Source organism: Phyllostomus hastatus, unplaced genomic scaffold (genome assembly GCF_019186645.2).
Source record: "Phyllostomus hastatus isolate PE091 unplaced genomic scaffold, TTU_PhHast_1.1 phas_contig_58, whole genome shotgun sequence".
Classification (NCBI taxonomy): domain Eukaryota; kingdom Metazoa; phylum Chordata; class Mammalia; order Chiroptera; family Phyllostomidae; genus Phyllostomus; species Phyllostomus hastatus.
The window spans coordinates 43538932-43559935 of NW_025333916.1; positions in this window are offsets into that span (position 1 = coordinate 43538932).

Genomic DNA, 21004 nt, shown 5'->3' on the forward strand with positions numbered 1-21004 from the left:
CAGCAGGTCAACCATTATTATTGATCACCTCCTTATGCAGGGCACTGGGTGAGGAGCTGAGGGGGCTATAAAGATGTATAAACAGGAATGTAGTCGAGTCCACGTTGCCAAGTCCATTGGTTGTAATGATGACTGTTGGAAATCTTTCTTACGTTTACAAACAGTCAAAATTGTTGGTCCTCTCTTGTTTCTCTAGCCTTAGCCCTTTAATTAACTGGACGCGCTAATGGACTACACATACCCACTTCATAAATCTTAGCCACAAATAGAGTCATTCTTGAATCCTAGTTCAAAAGTTATTTTGCTTCATCCCATCCTCAACCTTGAGGACAGCAGAACAGACAGCAAAGCCACTGTCCTCGAGAACAACCCTAATACTTCCCCAATCTCCTTAAGTCTACCACACATTTTCAGGGACATTGATCTTGCCAACTATTTAAGGGAAAACCTTGAAATTCTTGCCCTCAAAAGGTGTTGTCACACCAGTGAAGCCCTCTGCAAGCATTTCCCAACTTGCCAATCGACTCTTCACCCCCACGCTGTCCTAACTAATATCACTGCTTACAACCTTGCTGTCATACTAGACTCCTCCTTCTCCTTGACTCCCAAACCCCACTGGCTACCCAATTTTGTCTTGGTGGTGGAAATGTATCTCCACCCCCAACAGATGCTTCCACGGCTCTACAGTCATGCGTTCTGAGATACGTTCTCAGGAACATGTCAAAAGAAACATGAAGAATCCCATTTTCCGTTTTGGAAAATACACTATGATTTTTGTGAAGCTGTAATAAAAAACTTCAGTGTGCTGAGAGTGATTGGGTAATTTGGTTCCTTTGCGTTACCAGGGAGACCATCGTTGCTTTGGGAGCCATCCTAGAGAGGGGACCAACTGTGCAGATGTGCCTGGAACACGGGGCGGGTGCCAGTCCATCTAGGCGCAGGATCTGCCTGCCCGCATCCTCAGCGTGCAGGAGCTCACTGCGTGCCATTGATAAAAGGAGTTCCTTTTATTTCTTAGTATTCAGTCACAGGAAAAAAAAAGTGAGGCATTATTAATGGTGTGTCAACTAAAAAAAATAAAGTAAGAAGGTTGAATTGATAACTTTTTTCTCTTGAAGTAAATAAAAAGGTATCTTTACAAAAGGCGAGAGACTGGATTCGTGAAATGAATTCAGTGTTCATTTATCAGCTTACTCACTAAACCGTAGAGAATCTCCAACATCTTATCAAGGCAGAGCCGTGTCATACCACCTATGATGAAGTTGCCACATTGAAAAATGTGGTTTGAAAATTGACAAGGAGTTTGTCGTGGGGAGAGGTGATGAGGCTCTGTGACTGAGTTCACATACGTAATGCTGGGTTGCCATTCCAGCATTAGTAGAAAATAGCATTGTGGGGCTTTGTTTTCTCTGAAAAAAATTTTGGTGACTATTCCTTTGACTGATAACCAATGACTCAGTTAGCTTTCAGTCCACCTATGTGAGTCAGGGTTCACCAGAGAGACAGAACCAGTAAGACATATGGAGGTACAGAGAAAGGGATTTACTTTAAGGAATTGGCTTTCGTGATGGTGGAGACTGGCAAGTGCAAAATCTGCAGGGTAGGCTGGCAGGCGGGAGACTCAGGGAAGAGTTGTTGCCACTTGCAAAAGTCTGAAGGCCATTGGCTGGCAGAATTTCTCCTTCTCCAGGGAGGAGGCTTTCAGCTGATTGGATAAAGCCTACCCATTCACATTATGGGGGGATACTGGCTTTACTTAAAGCCTACTGATTAAAATGTTACTCTCTTCTAAAAAGTAACTTCACAGAAACATCTAGAACAATGTTCGATGAAATATCTGAGTCCCACGGCCCAGACAAGTTAACAGAGAAAGCTGACCATCACAGGGTCCAAGTGTCGCTCTCAGTCAGCGGCACTCACCCGAGGTTTCACGAACTGGCTGACGGTGTGGCCTCAGGAGCGCCTCGCGGCTGAGTTGAACCCACGGCTGTCCTCCCCGATTACCCGGTCAGTTCTTTTCAAATCGAGCTACTCTTTCAGAAATTATACTCAGTTCCATATTAACCAAAGATGTAGGAAACTTGTGCTCCGTTGACTTTGCTTTATTTTATTAGAACAGAAAGGTATAGTATAGTATATGATGTAAACTTGCACATACTTTTAAACAAGACCCCAAGGAAAGTTTTTCCTTCCATACACCTTTTTGTGCTGTGTGCCCCAGGCTCTCCCAGAGATGATTCTTCTTAAATTTACATTTCTGTGCCATTAGATACAAAAGCTGAAGGAAAATTGCTGTGAGAGCCTCACCTTGGTCACATTAAACTCTGGCCCCCTTGGATCAGAAACTAGTTGTTTCAGTGAAGCCGAACCACGGCCTGACCACTTGGTATTATTAGGATAGAACACTTTCAACTTCCTTTGGCAAAGAAAACAGGTACAGGGTTGAGCTTACTATCAACCCAAGTAGGCAAAGGACTTAACCATATCCGCAGAGCACAGAGACCTTAGTCCAAGGTGGGCTCTGCACCCCGCTCCCTTCCCGGCCTCTGGAAGACGACAGAGAGAGACACAAAGAAGTACGTATGCTGTACAGCAATCCATCACCGATAAACAAGCTTAGGACAGAGTGTATTCAGCAGGGAACTTTTGAATGAGTGTTTCCAATAAAACAACAGCATATAACATTTATTTATCCAACAGACACTTATGGAACACTTACTGTGTGTTAGTAGCACTGTGCGAGGCACGTGGGTTGGTGTATGGACAGTATCTGGTTCCTGTTTTCAAGAGGTTTGTTGGGATTCAGGCAGACATCAAAGGCATCAGCAGTGGGCTTCTTCCTAAGTGTGTTGTTACATAATTGGATTTGATCATCCATTTTAAGGCTTAGGAAAAAACAATTGTAGAAAGCCTTTAATTTAAAATGGAAAAACTCAATGATTTCCTCCTCCTGGAAATTTAGAGGAGAAAATACCCTATTATCTATTAAATAATCTGCATTAAAAATGCATTCAGTAATCAATCTTCATAACATCTGGTGACAGCTACATTGCTTATTAAAAAAAAAACAACAGTCTCCTTTTTCTGAGCACGCTTTTTACGGTTCTTTTGAAAGAAACTCATTAAACTCAACCATAGAAGAAAGTAAACTGCTTTACAATAAATTGGTATGTTATAAATAAGGAAATACTTTGCATAATATTTTAATTGCTATATTAATTTAACTGAAGGCATTGTTGTCCAAAATGTCTATTGCAAAAACTAAAAACATAGTTTTCACTATTGACTGGTAAACCCTAGAAAGAAGACTAGCCACAACATTCATTTTTCCCCTGCTTCTACCAGAATAACAGAGGATTCCAAAGGCCTCCCTGAACTATCCAGCGCGAACGGCATTTCACCCTTCCTTGCAAAGCTCACTGAGCCCAGGTGACCTGGTGTCCGCATTATTCCTGGCTAGAAAGGCAGCTGCTTCAGATGGTGCATTGGCTCTTGTAAATACACATTGATATGTTGAATCTTCTTCTTTCAGAGCCCTAAATGTTCCCATAGTCCTTAGTACAAAGTATCAGGAGATCCAAAAGGAAGCCTGAAAACGAATTAGTTATGGATTTCTTTTACCTAATTTCAGATAAGTGGGTTGTTCCTCTATTTGGCTGCTAAGAAGGCATTAGTTACAAAATAGAGGAAAATTCCCCGCGGAATGACTCAGAACTTCTAGAAGTGGACAGACAGTCCACTCCACTTCCTCCATGCCCAGGGCATCAGGTAGCAAAGAAGCCGGTGTGAAAAACAGGCCGAGGAGCTGCCATATCACATGGTGCCAGCCAAGGGACTAGAAGACGGTCGTAAAAGGGCATAGAAAGAAAAACCACTCAGGGTTTTGGGACAAGGGGAAGCATTTCATAAAGCTGGGAAGCTAGAACTCAGAGTTAAGGAAGTAAGCTGTAATTATGGAAATGCTGTGTTGGGCAAAAAGTTTGGTGTTTTTTCCCCCGAAAGATGGCTCTAGTAGCACTTAGTTTTCTTTAACTTCATTTGAAACAACTTTGTTAGATTGTATTGTGACAGCTGTCATGTCAGCCTGCATTTAAAAAGAACTTAACAAAATTAGTGAATTTTTGTGTAGCCATTTTAATATTGAAGATGGAAGAAAATATGCAACATTTTTGGCATACTATGCTTTATTATTTCAAGAAAGGTAAAAACAACTGAAATGCAAAAACGATTTGTGCAGTGTAGGGAGAAGGTGCTGTGACTGATGGATTGTGTTAAAAGTGGTTTGTGAAGTTTTCTGGTGATTTCTCACTGGATGATGCCCCACGGTCAGGTAAACCAGTTGAAGTTGATAGAAATCAAATCAAGACATGATTTGAGAACAATCAACATTATACCATGTGACAGAGAGCCGACACTCTCAAAATATCCACATCAATGAAGTTATTGGTGAAAATGAAAAATACATCTTCTATTTTACATAAAAAACTAATGAACTTTTTGGCCAACCCAATAATAATACCAAAGAAATAAAGCCAAATTCAGAGAGTAAGAGGTCTCTCTGTCATCTTGAACGCCTTTCCTTCTTCCCCTCTCCTTGCTCTCATTCTAATCAACTCCAGCATGTCTCTTCTTCCTTCCTTTTCTCCTCTCCAGGTTCTGTTTCTCTTGTGTGCACCTGACCGACTTCCCCCTTTGCTTTTGAAGTCAGCCTCCCACAGTCACTTGCTGGAGGGAACACCTAATCCACTTCCCTTTCCACCACTGGACTGGGTGTCTCGGGCAAATCTGTTACCCTCTCTGAACCTCAGCTCCATCAGGGATAAAACAGGGACATCAGCATATGAACCTCATACAGCGGGCACACGGAAGACTCTCCCCAGGACTGCTGATGTCAGGCCCACCGCTGTGCAATTCTGTAATTTCTCAGGGATAGGGAGTTTGTATCTTTGACCCAGGCCTGATCCCCACAGCCTGACGGCCTGCTCACTCCATGAGCAGATCCACCACCTGCTCTAAACTTCCTTGTCAACACCGTTACTGCCGATTCCTGAAGGTCCCAAATTTGACTGATTATCAGAATCACCTGAAAATCTTTCTCAAAATAACAATTCCAGGGACCAGTTAAATTGGATGTTCTGAAAGGACTGAATCAGAACCCCAGGGGTGGAAGTAGGTTGGTGAATGGAACCCCACAGCGGAGGGCAAGCAGAGACCAAAGAAAAAGGCAGACACCATCCAGACTGGTGGGTGGTGGGTTTAACAAGCAAGGAACTCCTAACAGGGGGCAGCCAGGGCCCCCTCCCAAAGAGGGGATTTGTAACAGGGTCCAGCACCTGGGGTGTCCAGGAATATAGGATAATAGGTCTGGCTGGGGAACAGGGCACAGGGAGCAGGACCACCATTAAGAGTTATTTTGCATATCAATAACAGAATAGCTTCACACCTGATATGCAAAAATGGTTATTTTGCATATCAACAGGTTTAGCCAAGGAGATGGATGTGATTTAAACCCATGATGTAACTGAGAGGCAGCTCCCCCTGGTTACAGCACCTGCGTGAGAGCTTGGAGGTGGTTTGTTCCAAGCCACAGGACCACACTTGCCCTGACTAACTACGGCAGCCAGGAAAGGCTGAAAAAAATACAGGAATGCTGGCAGGTGTAGCCAATTGTGGAGGAGTTGGAAATGGGGTTACAGAAGAAGATTCTCACCAGGATTTAAACCCAGGCCCCGCAGCAAAGCTGGGAGCTGAACCATGAGGTTTTGGGAGCAGAGAGGGGGTTACCTTGACCATGTGGCTTAGGAAGAAGGAAAGGGGCAGCAATGCAGAGCTCTCTCAGTGGTCTGAAAGAATGCAGGAGAGACAATGCAGGACTAGACGGGGAGGACGCTGCGAGACCATGCAGAGCAGGAAGGAAAGGGGTGAAAGGACTCACACCGGTGGGCCATGATAAAGTGCCACATGGGTTTGGATTAAGAACTGGAGATCACAGCAGCGGCACAGCTGAAGGTGGTGGGAGCGTGAGGCCGGCCCAGCCAAGCACGGATGACTAGGAAGAACTGAGTGCTAGCTGAATTATGAACTTTTATTTCTTTTCCTGAGATACAGTACCCCTGACTGGCCTGACTGGGCAAAGGAGGGAAGGCGGGACTGTGTGTGTTAGTGGGTATTTCAAAGGAATTTGGGGATTTTTAACAGCGACATTTTGCCATTACTCTAAATCTGTATAACTTTTGAATAAACAGTTCCTTTCCTTTTCACCAAACTCTGGCATTGAGGGCCATAATTCCTAACACCTGGTGATGGGCAACGATAAAACGAGGATAGAGGGACTCCAAGGGAGGTGCCTTGTTTTGGTACCAGTATCTTGGCCCCCCTGCCCCGGGTCCATGCAGTAACACTACAAGGCCTGTCTTCAGTGGCTGAAGTCAAGTACATCTCCACACTGCCCACCAGAATCTTCAGACTTTCCATAGAGGTCCTAGAGGGGTTTAGTCACATGTACCATCCAGATGGTCTCAGCAACACTTTGCTCTTTCAGGGATGCACCCATGAAATGGCTCCGGTCATGGGAATGGTGGACAGAATGTACATTCCGAGAATGGGGGAGGAAGTGAGGAGCTACCAACATCCCCAGTCCAGCCCAAGGGTCAGCTGAGGTCACATCATCTCCATGACCTCCTCCAACAGCTGGGAATCAGAGGCTCTGCATGTGTTTTTTACAAATGTCTCCATTTAATAATTCTTATGTGTTATCTATCAGCCTTAAACCCCATTCAAATTCTATTTCCTTGTGAGGACCAAACCAATGCCTGCCCTCCACGGCTGTACTTTAAGGCGACCTGTATGTGCTAGAAGCCCACTCTGGTGGTTTTCCTCCCCGTGGAGTTGACTGAGCCCTCCTCCTCCCCAACACACTGCCTCACACCTGCTCTTAGCCCCGCCCTGGGCTGTCCCATCCTCTGCCCCGACTATCCCAAGCCCAGCTTTCCCATAAGCCAAGACAACCGTTGCCTCCTACATATTCTTTTCCCTGGACCTTAGACACCTGATTTTCTCACATCCAGGGAATATATCTGACTATGTCTCCCGGTCCCATGCTTAGCTCTTACTCCTAAATCACAGGGGTCCTTCCTCCCAAGGCTTCGTCCTTTGCCCCACGTCAAACAGTCCTTCTAATCAGTCATGTGAATCCCACATGGCAGTTTCTCTTTCCTGACCCCACTGTAAATGCCTTTCATCCCTTATCAGGAGCCCACGATTCAGGCATCGTTAGCCCTCCAAAGCAAATCCAGCTTGTTTGGGATTTTCCTGCTAGTGCTGAGTCAACGGAATGTAAATGTTCCCTTGGCAAGAGCCTCGGGAAAAGCACGAGCGATCTCTGAACAAAGACGACAGGCAGCCGCCCACACACTGGCTGTGGAGCATCTCATTCATTACCCAGGCCCAGCCATGACTCAGAGCCAGTCCTTGCCACTGCCGCTTTACATTTGTCCATTTCGTTCTCCTCATCAATAGTCCCTGGGCACTTAAAATACAACGCACGCACTGAATTAGAAGGAAGTGAGCCGAGGTTGTGCGTGTGTGTGTGCGCACGCACATACGCAGTCTTAAGCCTGGTGCTAAAAGGAATGCGCATGCAACTATGAACTACGTCAGTGTTGTGAGGAGGGAGCTGCCTTGGGCACAGCTCCAAGAATTAGTGTGCAAGGGAAGTTGGGGTAAAGGGTGTATCAGGATGTTTTCATCTGCAGATTCCTGAGTCTTCCCTTAAAAGTAGTTCAAAAATAAGGACATTTATCTCATAAAGCCAGAAGACGGGAGGAAGGGTGATTCCCAGACTGGTGCAACTCTTCAAGTATAACATCCAAGGCTCTTTCCATCTTCCTGCTCTGCAATTCACGGTGTTGTAATGTCTACCCTTGGTGCTGCAAGATTTAGCTGCCACAGTCCAGACATCACCACAGGCATGAAGCATCTAGGGAAAAATAGCTGTGTTTCCTCCTCTGAGTCTCTTTTTATTAGGAAACCCACCTTTCCTTAAGATCTGCTACATACACACATACATAGAGCATCCTGTCCTCTTAGACCCCATCAGCCAGGACCAGCATCCGCAGAGCCTAGGAACATATCTGGGATGTGTGTGCCTTAGCGGGCTGCTGGGCCTGCCAGGAAATAGGAAGCCATGGGATGGGGCGGGCTGGAGTGGCTATAGGGTAAACAGCTAACGCTGGCTGTCCCAGAGGCTTGGGACTGGATGAGCAGAAGGATAGAAGGATGTTTCCTGCCTGAATGTTGGATGGTCCCACCTGGCGCCATTTTAAAAATTACAGTCTCCACATATCTAGGCATCCCTTAGAGGAAAATGTCCCGATACTCAGGCATCACCATTTCTGGACACTGCTTAAGGACATCAAAAGCATTTTGCATCTTTCTAGTCACCAGGGGAAATCTGAAACTCATTGTATTCTTAAGTTCATAGACTACAAAGAACCACAAATTTTGTAAAGGCCTGTTTTAGTCAGCTCAGGCTTCTACAACAAAAATGGCATAGGCTCAGTGGCTTAAGCAACTGAAATTTATTTCTCACAGTTCTGGAGACTGGGAAGTCCCAGCTCAGGGTGCCAGCATGGCCAGGATCTGGTAAAGCCCTTTTCCAGGTGTGCAGATGGCCAGATTCTTGCTATGTCCTCGCATGGCAGAGAGCAGAGAGAGAAGAAGCAAGCTCTCTCATGTCTTATAAGAGCACTAATCCCATTCACACAAGCTCAACCCTCATGAACTAATCATCCTCCAAAGGCCCCATCTCCTAACACCATCATGCTGCAGGTTAGGATAGGTGAATTATGGGGGAACCTGGAGGGCACAAACATTCAGAACATAGCAAGGCCAAAGTGAAAATACAAGAAACAGGAGACTTCCAGTGCTTAGACTCCCAGCTCAATTTCTGGTTAATGGGGGGCAGAGCCCACCAAGTATACTGAATAACCTGAGGCTCACCAGGGTTTCTAGAAAGGGTGCTGGACCAAAAGAAAGTGAATAAAGGCACAATGATAGAGGTTAGTTTCACTCTAGAACTTGTGAAGCCTGAAAATCTGTGGCTAAGGAGAATTAAGAAGGAAGAATTTCAGCATATAAAGGCTAAAGCAATGGCTTACAGGTTAGAATCTGGGCTGGAGTCCAAATCCTGGCTGTACATAATGGCACAACCTTGAATAAGGCACTCCAGGCAGCGTGGGGCCACCAGGACATCATTTAAACAACGTGTGGCATGTTCTGAGTCAGCAGGGAGAGGAAACGTGTGTTATTCCCAAACAGGGCACTTGGAAAATCAGGCAGCACAAAAGTTAGAACTATAACACTCATCGACACCAGTGCACACTGGGCAAGACTCGACAGCATTTGGCAATTCTACAAATTTCTGTGGCAGTGCCACTCCTGTGCAGAAGAAAGGGGGCCTTCTGCGCCTGTCTAGCCCTCCTTAGGTGCCCACTTAGTCCTTCTCCCTCTCTGCCCATCAGCGCTCATGTATCTGGTGCTTTATGGTGCCAGTGGCTGTCCAAGCTTGCCCCCTCGCCTCTGAAACACTCACCTTCTTGAGACTGTAAGCTCAGCTACCATTCTTCTTTACTCCTTGCATTTTATCAAAACTTACCTGGCCTGCACTCCATTACTTGTGGAACTGACTCAAGCTAAGGCCCTACTCATTAATTTAGGGTCAAGAAATGCCTCCTACCCTCTCCCTTTCTCACCTCTCACTTGGTAATTTCCACCTTACAGCCCTTTTCAATGTCCACATACAGGAAATTGAACCAAGGGGAGATTTCTACTGTCCCTGAAACCATTACTCTGTTTTGTCTGTAGCTCAGACAAGATTTCTCTTGAGAAAATATTCTTTTGCTTTAGAGCAGGGGTGTCAAACTCATTTTCACCAGGGGCCACATCAGCCTCGCAGTTCCCTTCAAAGGGCCGAATGTAATTTTAGGACTGTATAAATGTAACTACTCCTTAACTAGGGGCAAGGAGCTCAGTGCTGCTGCCGGGTAGCAACAAGGTGCCGGGCGGGATAAAACAAGGTGGAGGGCCCAATTCAACCTGCGGGCCCTGTGTTTGCCCCCTGTGCGTCAGAGGCAGTATGCCAAGAGTTCTGCGGTCAGGGTGGGGTTCAAATCCTGGTTCAACTGTATCAACTTGGACAAGTTATTTAACATCGCTGTGCTCTAATTATCACAGAAGAGAGAGAGAAGAACGAAGAGAAAAGGGAAAGAGGATTAGAGTAAATATCTCATTGGATTGATGAGAGAATTAAATGAGCATTATGGACTGAATGTTTGTGTCCCCCCACCCCTCAAATTCATCTATTGAAGCCGTAACCTACAATGTGAAGGTATTTGAAAGTGAGATCTTTGGGTGGTGATTAGGTTTAGATGACCTCATGAGGGTGGGTCCCCAGTGATGGGATTAGTGTCCTTATAAAAAGACCAGAGTGTGCTCTCTCTCTCTCTCTCTCTCGGATGCATGTGCACACGCTGCTATTTAAGGACACAGCAAGAAGGCAGCCATCTGCAAGCCAGGAAAAAAGCTCTCACAAAACCCCGACCATACTGGCACCTTGATCTCGGAATTCTAGCCTCCAGAGCTGTGAGAAATAAATGTCTGTTGTTTAAGGCACCAGTCTGAGAGACTTTGTCATGGGAGCCTGAGCTGACCGAGATAATGACTTAATAATGCGTGGAAACTGAACAGAATGAAAAGCACTGATTATGGAAAGCACTTACAGGTATCAGTCAGATGCTAGGCTTTATTGGCAATAGCAAGAGGGACAGAGTTTTCTGATTTAACTTGGTAAAATATTGCATGTAAATATTATTTACCTTGATTGCTGAATTTGTCAACGGCCTGTTAAATTTTGTGCCCAAGCTGAGTGCCCCCCTCATCTCAGGTGGTCCCAGCCCTGGTGACAATTCCCTGGTATATGGTAAGTGCTCAGTGACAGTTTCTTACAGAGCTTAAAGGCAGCAATGTATTCATTACTAATATTTTTCCAACAGATATTTTGGAGTTTACTTCCTAATTCATCTGGTAGGGAAATGTCTCCACAGATGCCTTTGCTGGTGGTTCTGGGCCTCCACATTGTCAATGACAGACAGGTCAGAACGTGATGAAAAAAGCCTAAGTTGTGCCACAGCCCTACCCAGAGAGATATATGACCTGAGCTAACAGAGACAGCCTAAAGCTAGGCAGATGAGGTTTGGCCAGGTCATCAATCTCCATCCCCATCCTTGTCTTCAACACAGAACAAGTTCATTATGGTCCTTTTCTTCTCTGAGTTCTACCTGCCTTGCTGGAGCTGACCTCTTGCCCTGCCTAAGCTGGAACCCACAGAAAAGATTCTCATATCATGTTACATTCCAGCCACCCACCACAGATGTCCTTCAGAATATGATGGCATTGAGACAAACACCACTAAAAGTAGTTCTCCCTATGATCCCCTTGGATTACTGTAGCCCTTTTCGTTCGTAGAATTTAAGTTACTTTCCAAACCCACCTATCTTTACAACGTCTCCATGCATGAGCCAAGAAGAGGCTTTATTTCTGCTACTTTATTAATGAGGATGCCGCGTAAAGCAAGCTCACATCTCATTTCATCGATCCGTACTGAGGCAATGCAAGGATTCACTGAAGCCATGATACCCGGTCTTCTTCTCAATAATCTTTCAAGTTCATCTTTCTCTCCTCACTGCTACTTTTGCCTCAAGGATTCGAGCACTTAGAGTTCAGTTGGATCTTTAGAAAAAAGGACCAAACATTTTTCATTGGGAATGTCGTTCCTGATGGGTAGAGATTTCCCAGCAAATGTGCATTAAAGGGAATCTTTATATTCCAATCATGGACCACCATGATAATTACTGTGGTTGTTGGTCAAGAAAGTAAAAAGGAAAGAGCAGAGGTATTGAATATTGGCTGGGGGCCAGAGTCCTGGTGAGTGGGCTTCTTTGGGGAGCGAGTCAGACCTCAATGTCCACATGAATAGCTCAGGACGAGCCACTAATTCAAGTACGCTAGAGCTGAACTCTCATGAACAAAAAAGAACCACTATGGAGTTCTGGCTCTGGCCTAGGAGTCAGGAAACCAGAATCTGGGTCCAGCATGTGTCCCTAACAAGGAGACTTAAGGAACTCAGGTGGATACTTAATCTATAATAGGAGGGATTTAGACTGGACAAGTGGTTTTCTGCAGAGGTCCGTCTGATACGTGAAAGTACCTCAAGGCTACTCTGGGAGCAGGCGGGGGGTGGGGCCCAAGCCAATGGAGCTCAGAGGTCACTCTGTTCAGGTCAGAGAAGCTCCCCTTTGGCATGTTTTATATTGTGTATTAGGACCCCACCCAGGATATTTATCTAAATAAAGAGCTCTGTGCTTGATAATAAAGTGAAGCAAAGCAAAACAACAACAAAAAGTGCTAGAAGGGATGGTCTCAAATCTTCCTTTTGATATCACTGGTCAATAATATAATAACAAGTAAATGATAGGTTTTATACATTTACCCTCTGACAATGCCCTCCAGCCAAAGATCATCAGGAGCACACTGTCATCAAACAAGTTGGATTATTACTCATGGCAGGGAGGGAGTACTGACTCATCAAGGGGAATCATAAAGTACCTCGGTAAGAGGGTGTTAGAAGGAGCCTATTCTAGTCTTTGGGTTTGGTTGGGCAATCAGCAGATGGAGGGGCTGGGGAGGGAAGGGAAGCCAGTTCTAAGGAAGCAGGGGCTTGGTCTAGACTGGGTGCAGTCAGAAAGTGGGGGAATTCTGTGGTTGGATATACTAAGGACACTTATGGACAGGAAGAGCAGACTAGGGCAAGGGTAGAGCTGTAATTGGTGAAGAAGCAGCAATCACTCGTTTTAGCTGAGAGAGAGGATATTTGGTACTTCATGGGCCGCACACTGGTCTCACTTCATCACGGTCTCAGAGTAACCTCGTCTGAGGCTGTGTTCTGTGAGCTTGTTCACGGGAGCAGAGCAGCAGGGCCAGCCCCTGGCTGCCAGAGGCCAATTTTTATCTTCTCACCTCCCTTAAAAAGGTGAGTTTTAACTTTGAGGCGAGTCCTTAAGTCAACACCCACCCCCTCAGAGTCTGTCAGTACATTCAGACTTTCGGTGCCACAGCTGAAGAGAGACTAGTGTGAAGTATCTTCTGCACAAGGTCTCTCGCACCTCCTGTCCTTATCCACGGCAGCGCCCACCCCTGCCACTCAGATACCAGAGAGATTTGTCTGCCTTGTGCTCATATCGGGGACAAATTCTGGGTGGTACTAAAGAATATACAAGTAACAAAAGGAGAAGAGAATGAACATGAGATGAAAACATGCCGAATTTTTCATTAACTCAACTCATGGCATCAGTCAGCCAGATGGAATGAAACCTGCCTGTTTTTCCATCAGCTGGTGACTGCCCAGGGGTTCCACTAGCAGCAAGGTGAACTCCTTTGTGGAGAAATAATTTGGAAGGTATATGTGTCCCCTAGAAGAAAAATGGAACTGAAATGAAAAAGTGCAATGGACACTTTATTATTTGGGGGGTGAAAGGGAAAAGGGAGTGTGAAGGTAAATTACACTTGAGCTGTTAGGAGAACAGGTGTGGGAAGTTATTGAACAAATCAACTGAAAATACACACAAACATATATGCTTTGCTTTTATTTTTTAAATTACCTATGATTTTCTTGCAGAGATAGGGTTACTTAGGAGACTGAATCATTAGTAAGAAATATGGCACTGAGAACATTGTAAGTTCCTGATCAAGACTTTTCTCATTTTTGGTTAGCCCTTACTTACCTTAAGACAAGAATGTCAATGATTCATAGGAAGGAACCCTGGATGAGAATCAAAAATCCACATGCCAGGCCCACAAGTGACTAGGAGTATGACCTTGGCATGTCACTTAGCCTCTGTGGAAGTCCAGTGTCCTTGGCTCTCTAGAAGATTTGGCCAAAATACTCTTGAAGTCCCTTCTAGATAATGTGACTCACACCTTCTCTGCATCAGAAATAGGTACTTTCTTTCGTGGTTGGCTGACCTCTCAGATATGAGAGATCTATGCTTTGGGCCCCAAGGGAAGTACAGTGAGCATTTGTTGGTTTTGGCATTTTAGCATCTGTATTGGCCAGGGCTCTCCAGAGCACCGGAACCAGTAGGATGAGGAGATATATTATAGAACTTGGCTCACGCACCTCTGGAAGCAAAGAAATTCCATGATCTGCTATCTACAACTGAAGAACCAGGATAGCTGAATGTATAACTCAATCTCAGTCCAAAGGCCTGGGGACCTGAAGCTCTGATATCTAAAGGCAGGAGAATGGACGTTCTAGCTCAAATGAGTCAAAATTTGTCCTATCTGGGCCTTTTTGTACTAGTTCAGCCCTCAGTGGATTGGGTAGTGCCCATCTGCTTTGGTAAGAGCCATCTTTTCTACTCAGTCTGCTGATTCGATGCTAGTCTGTTCCAGAAACACCTTCACAGACACACCCAGAAGTCATATTCTACCAGCTATCTGGGCATTCCTTCGCCCAGTCAAGAGAACACATAAAATTAACCATCACAGCCTACATTCACACTATGTTTAATAATCTCTATTTAAAAGCCCCATATTTGGACATCCAGTCAAGATGGTAGTGTAGGCAGACACAGCTTGCCTTTTCTCATGACAACATCAAAATTACAACTAAAATATAGAACAACCATCACTCAGAACCATCAGAAATCAAGTTGAATGGAAGTCTGATAACTATGGAATTAAAGAAACCACATCCATACAGACTGATAGGAGGGGTACAGACACAGAACAGGCTGGTCCTTCATCCATGTGTGTTGGATAAAAATTTGGGACTGATATCTCAGGAGGGAAGAGAACCGGCCCCACACCAGGCTCCCCAGTCCGAGGTCCCCACAACTTCTGTCCACAAAAAACAGCAGAGATTAAGTGGGTGGAAGAGACTGCTGGACCCCAAGCACTTCCTCTTAAATAGCCCACACACAGACTCACCTGCTCAGACTCACTCCCTCTGAGCTCCAGCACTGGAGTAGAAACTTGAAAGGCACCAGTGGCATAAAGGGAGGAACTGAAGTATCTGGAATCAAGGCAAGAAGAAGCCATTGTCCCTTTTCTAAACCCTCTCCACACAAAGCTGGCAAGCTGGTACCATATCTGAGACTCCATCAGCAGGGCTAATACTGTTTGACCCACCTTGTAGATCCCCAGAGATGCCCCGCACCCAACTTATGATCCCAGCAAAGCTTCTTTTCCATATGAATGGATGGTTTTGGCTCATACTTCACAACTTTCTAAATCCTCTCAAACAAGCAACAGCTGGCCTCAGTGAGCCCCAGGCCCAGCACTAGTAACAGCCAGCCTAGATTCACAGCTTGGCTTTGCCTGAGAATCTCCACACCCAGCACAAGTAGTAGCCATCTCAATTGTTTTATAGCTCTGGCAGGGTAGTCTCAGGCAAAACGCAGGTAGGGGATGGGCTTGGCCTGCACCTCAGGGGAAATTCCAGGGCCAGCACACCCAGTGGATAGCTACAGACCACACTGGAGCACCACCACCCTTGAGCACCACCACCCTTGCCCTGCACAGTTTATCCTTCACAGAGAACATAGGGTAGAGGCTGGTGGTCAGTGGTCACAGCCAATTTTTGCAGCTGACTGCCATTGGTAAATCCTTCCCATTGATCTGCTAACAGCAACCAAGATCAACTACAAGAGGAGGGTATACTAGGGTGCACCTTGAACACCCAGCTCGGGTGATAAGGGAGGCTGTGCAACTGGACCCTACAAGACATCTACTCATGTAGGCCACACTACCAAGACAGGGAGTCAAAGCAGCTCAACCTAATACATAGAAACGAACATAGGGAGGCTGCCAAAATGTGGAGACAAAAAAACACATGGCCCAAATGAAAAAAACAGATCAAAACTCCAGAAAAAGAGCTGAACAAATTGGAGATAAGCAACCTATCATATGCAGAGTTCAAAACACGGTTATAAGGATGCTCAAGGAACTTAGTGAGGACCTCAGCAGCATTAAAAAAAATCAGAAATAAAGGATACACTAATTGAAATAAAGAACCACTTTACAGGGAAACAACAGTAAAGTGGATGAAGCTGAGAATCAAATCAGTGATTTGGAACATAAGGAACAAAAAAACAACCAGTCTGAAAAACAAGAAGAAAAAAGAATCGAAAAAAATGAGGATAGTATAAAAACCTCTGGACAACTTCAATATGTTCAACATTTGCATCACAGGGGTGCCAGAAGGAGAAGAGAAAGAGCAAGAAATTGGAAATGTATTTGAAAAAATAATGAAAGAAAACTTCAGTAATTTGGTGAAAGAAATAGATATGCAAGTCTAGGAGCACAGAGTCCCAAACAAGACGGATGCCAAGAAGCTCACTCCAAGACATATCATAATTAAAATGCTAAAGGTTAAAGAAAACAGAAAGTATTAAATGCAGCAAGAGTAAAGCAGTCAGTTACCTACAGGAGAGTTCCCATAAGGCTGTCAGCTGATTTCTCAAAAGAAACGTTGCAGGCTAGAAGGGACTGGCAAGAAATATTCCAAGTCATGAAAAGCAGGCACCTACAGCCAAGATTGCTCTACCCAGCAAAGCTTTCAATTAAAATTGAAGGGCAGATAAAGAGCTTCCCACACAAGAAAAAGAACTAAACAAGTTCATCATCACCAAACCATACTTATATGAAATGTTAAAGGGACTTATTTAAGAAAAAGAAGAGCAAAACTATGAATAATAAAATGGCAAAAAATACATATCTATCAACAATTGAATCTAAAAAAACAAACTAAGCAAACAAGAAGAACAGAGACAGAGTCATGGAAACAGAGTGCATTTTGCTTTTTGCCAGATGGGATAAGAGTGTGGGGGAATGGGTGAAGAGGTGAAGGGATTAAGAAGTACAAATAGGTAGTTACAGAAAAGTACAGTACAGGAAATGGAGTAGCCAAAGAACTTATATGCATGACCCATGGACATGAACAATGGTGGAGGGAGTGTCTGAGGGAGTGGGGGGTGCTAGGTGGAAGGGACAAAGGGGGGATGATCAGGGCAACTATAATAGCATAATCAATAAAATATAATTAAAAATAAAAAATAAAAGGCCCCATTTGTTTGAGGACCTCGCTGCCTCTGCAACACATCATTAGTAGTCCTGATGGTTTATATGAGTGCCCCTGCCCCCTGCAATCCAATTAGAATAATTTCACTTTTTTGGCCAGCATGTTTGACTGGTCAATATGAATACCTCACTCTGTTTCGTTCAAGCAGAATGAGTCTTCCAACTTGGGAGGAGAACTGGGAAGGAAGACTTCAGGCTGGGAGGATTGGAGTATGATCAGATTTCTAGAACTAGTTATCAATCTATAAGAAACATGAGAAAGAAAAGAACACATTAGCTACTTGGGGATGCAATTAGCAACTGTGAGAGTCTGGGAAAAAATGACCTCACTTTTCCCCAGAAGAAAACAGAAGAGAGAACCTATAAAGAGTTCTAAAAAAGCCTATTAATCACAGTGTGTGGAACTTACTTGGACACTGATTCAAATATAAGAAAACAATGAAGGAAGTATAAACTGACAGAGTATTTGACAATATTAATAAGTTCAGAAAATTCATACTGAAACTATACATAGGAGATAACCTCTGGGACTTGCTTCAAAGTAATTGTGGGATGGGGCACAGATGGAGCAAGATTGGCTGGTTCTCAATATTATTCTGTTGAAGCTGGTGATGGGCATGCTGGGTTCATAAGGTCATTCTCCCATTTAGGAAACTAAATGTCAAAACACAGGTTAAGTACATTATAGTAATTTCTTTCAATACAAGGTGGGGCCGAAGTAGGTTCACAGTTATTCCTATGGAAAGTAATACAATAATTAATAAATAATAATAACCTGTTTTGTGCACTCACTCATAACTGCAAACCTACTTTTGGCAACCCTGGTATAATGATATACACCCTTCAATTATGTCTAGGAATAGTTTTTTGAGACATATCATTTTAATGTACTTATATAATATTAGCTAAAATATGCATCAAGATAATATTCAAATAAGTGAAATATATATCATAAAACAGCACAGTGAGATAGGAAGGAATTTTATTCTTTGTGAGTGAGAGGCATCAAATAACTACAAAATAAAACTAAACCTCAGTTGCAGAGAAATGGAGTGAACTTTTCTGGAGGTGACCCCAGCAATCTACTAGTGGTCCTAAATCACCCACCTTGGCCTCCGGACCTCCTGTCTGCCAAAACCCGTTTCTGTGAACAGTAAAAGTCACCACGCGGCTGAGTGCTAGTCACTGCCCATCAGGCCCCACATTATTTTTAATCCCTCTGCTCTGGTAGATAATGGTTCCAAATTCCAGGACTGGAGCGATAAGGCCTCCCCCAGGCTAAGCACTGGGAGCCAGATGCCATTTAGTGCGCCTGGGGATGTCGATAACTGATAGCACTCTGCTGCTCCGTTAAATTTAATTTCTCCTGCCCTGGCTTGCTCTGTCTGGGCACCTCCAGAAGGAGGCTTTCCTGACACCTTATCTTGATTCTGAGGAGCTTTATCTGCACTCAGGATTAGCATACTATTTGTATGCAAATAAGCACTTGGCCTTCCTCGCTGGGGTATTAATCGTCACTATAAATTGTAGCTCTTCTGAATCCAGAGTTGTGAGATTGTGGGATCTAGGACAGAAAGTGACTTTATAGAATAAGGAGTCTTATTTTTAAAGATGAGGAAACAAGGTCTCAGAGTGACCAAGTACAACAGATTCCTCAGGGACAGATTGCTAGTGAGTGCTTCCAGACCAAATATTAGGATTCCCATAGCCCGTATTTTTACCAATACCCTAGAACCCCAGTTCAGCTGGAAGAAAATAATCACAGATTAACATCTGTCCATCAATTATTGTTTGTGTGTGTGTGTGTGTGTGTGTGTGTGTGAGAGAGAGAGAAAGATTGAGGGGGGGCTGGTCTTCAGTCAAAGCATGAAGCTGATGTGCTCAAGGACTTTGGGGCTCCTTATAGAGAAGGCACAGTTCTAATTACTTCATATACAGGATCTCATTTCATTTTGCAACTAACCTATCAGGTAAGTACTATTATTATCTATGATTTGCAGATAAAGAAATTGAGTCATAGAGAAGGTAAGCAGTTCCCCCAAAACACACAGCAAGAGGTGGAGCCAAGATTCTAACAGAGGTGGTTAAACTCTTAACTACTGAGTGACCCTGCCTCAGCTACTCCAGCACCAAAGCTCCTGAGGCCTGGGTAACATAAGACAACTTGCCCCGTTCTCCCCAGAAACCCAGGAAGCGGGTCATGAAATAAGCCTTGGAGCAGGGACTGCAGCAGCCACTTGACCAGGAGGGCAGAGCAGACAGGGCGAGCCAAGAAGGTGCCCCACACCCAGACACACTGAGACAGGCCCATACCACCCACCCAGGGCCAAGAAGGTACCTGGTTGTTGTCAAGCAAAGATAAAGGTTCAGGCTGTAGTAAAAACATACCCGCACACATTTATTCGCACAAAGAAGGGACTGCAATTGGGGATTCACAGATTTAAGTAACAACCTAAAATATGCTCCAAAAGAAACATAGAAAGCAGGGTTTATAAAGGGTTTAAAACTATACCCACTTACTATCCCCACATACTGTCCCCACTTAGGTCCTCTACATAAACGAAGGATGTTGGCCAGGTTAACAGAGATTGGTTAGGTCCTGTATTTAAATGAAGGATGCTGGCTTCTTGCAGAGTGAAGGATAGATGGTCTGGTTGCCATGGTGAGCTTATTAAAAGTTCAAGAGTTCATGGGTGGGACATACACAGGCACACTTCTTTATGGTCACCTGGCTCCAATTTCAGTTCCCTTGATGTTAATGGCACTTGGCAATTTCCCTCCACAGCACACTCTGAAAATATGTGTGTCGGTGTCAGTGGGACCCACTCGGGCTCCCAGCTCTTGAACAAAAAAGTCAAAAAGAAAAGAAAAGAGACCCCTATGTAGTTCTCTGCTTTATTTTTCCAAATGACAAAACTAAAATGATTTAGTAGCAAGTTTAATGTCCTTTATTCAAGGGAGAACAATCTATGAATGGCGAAGCACAGTGCCTCATAATCAGTGGAGATACTTCCTGCGGGATTTGGGGCAACAATGAGTTTCATAAAGTGTTAGAAGAGGCAACATGGAAACAGGGCCACATTGGCTGGGAGGATGGGGATTTCCTTATGAGGCTGGCAGGTCCTATGTCCTGAGTTAAGGTGAGCCAGCTAGAGCTGAGTCAGGGGACTGTGGATCAGTGTGTTAGGTTTCCTTGACAAGTGTTTCCTATAAGTGCAGGCTAACTTGCACTTGGGTTCAGATTTGCCCTCTGGACCGGCCTCCGTTTGAGAGTCTTAAGTAGTTATTAAAAATTGAACTAACTGCATCACCTTTGAGACATGCTCAGAATAACCATCAACCTCATTGAGCCCAGAAATCATATTCTCTGGGCTCCCAAACTGGAGTGGGAAAGCGGGCACTGGGTGGAATGGGAGACGTAAAACATAAAGTGATAGGTTGCACTTATTATTAAAAAGAAGAGCCAAATCGCTAGTCCTTCCCCTGCAGTCTGGGTTTCCCACCAGGTGTGGCAAATGCGCCTACCTGCGGCCATCAGCAGACCACAGAGGTTGTTTTGGCAAAGAGCGCTGGCAGGAGGTGCCACCAGGAGAAAGACAGCCCCACCCCTCCCTGAGGACCTGGGTGACAACACCTATTGAATATTGCTTTAATTGTGAGAGGCCCGTTTCCACTTTGGCCTTCTTTGTGTCCCCAAAGAAAATGAACACATTATTATTCTTCTGTCATCCTACAAGTTGCTGAGCCTTGAAAGACCCAAAGGGCAGCTGCTGGAGCATGGCTGAGGGGGCAGTGCCACGTTTAATTG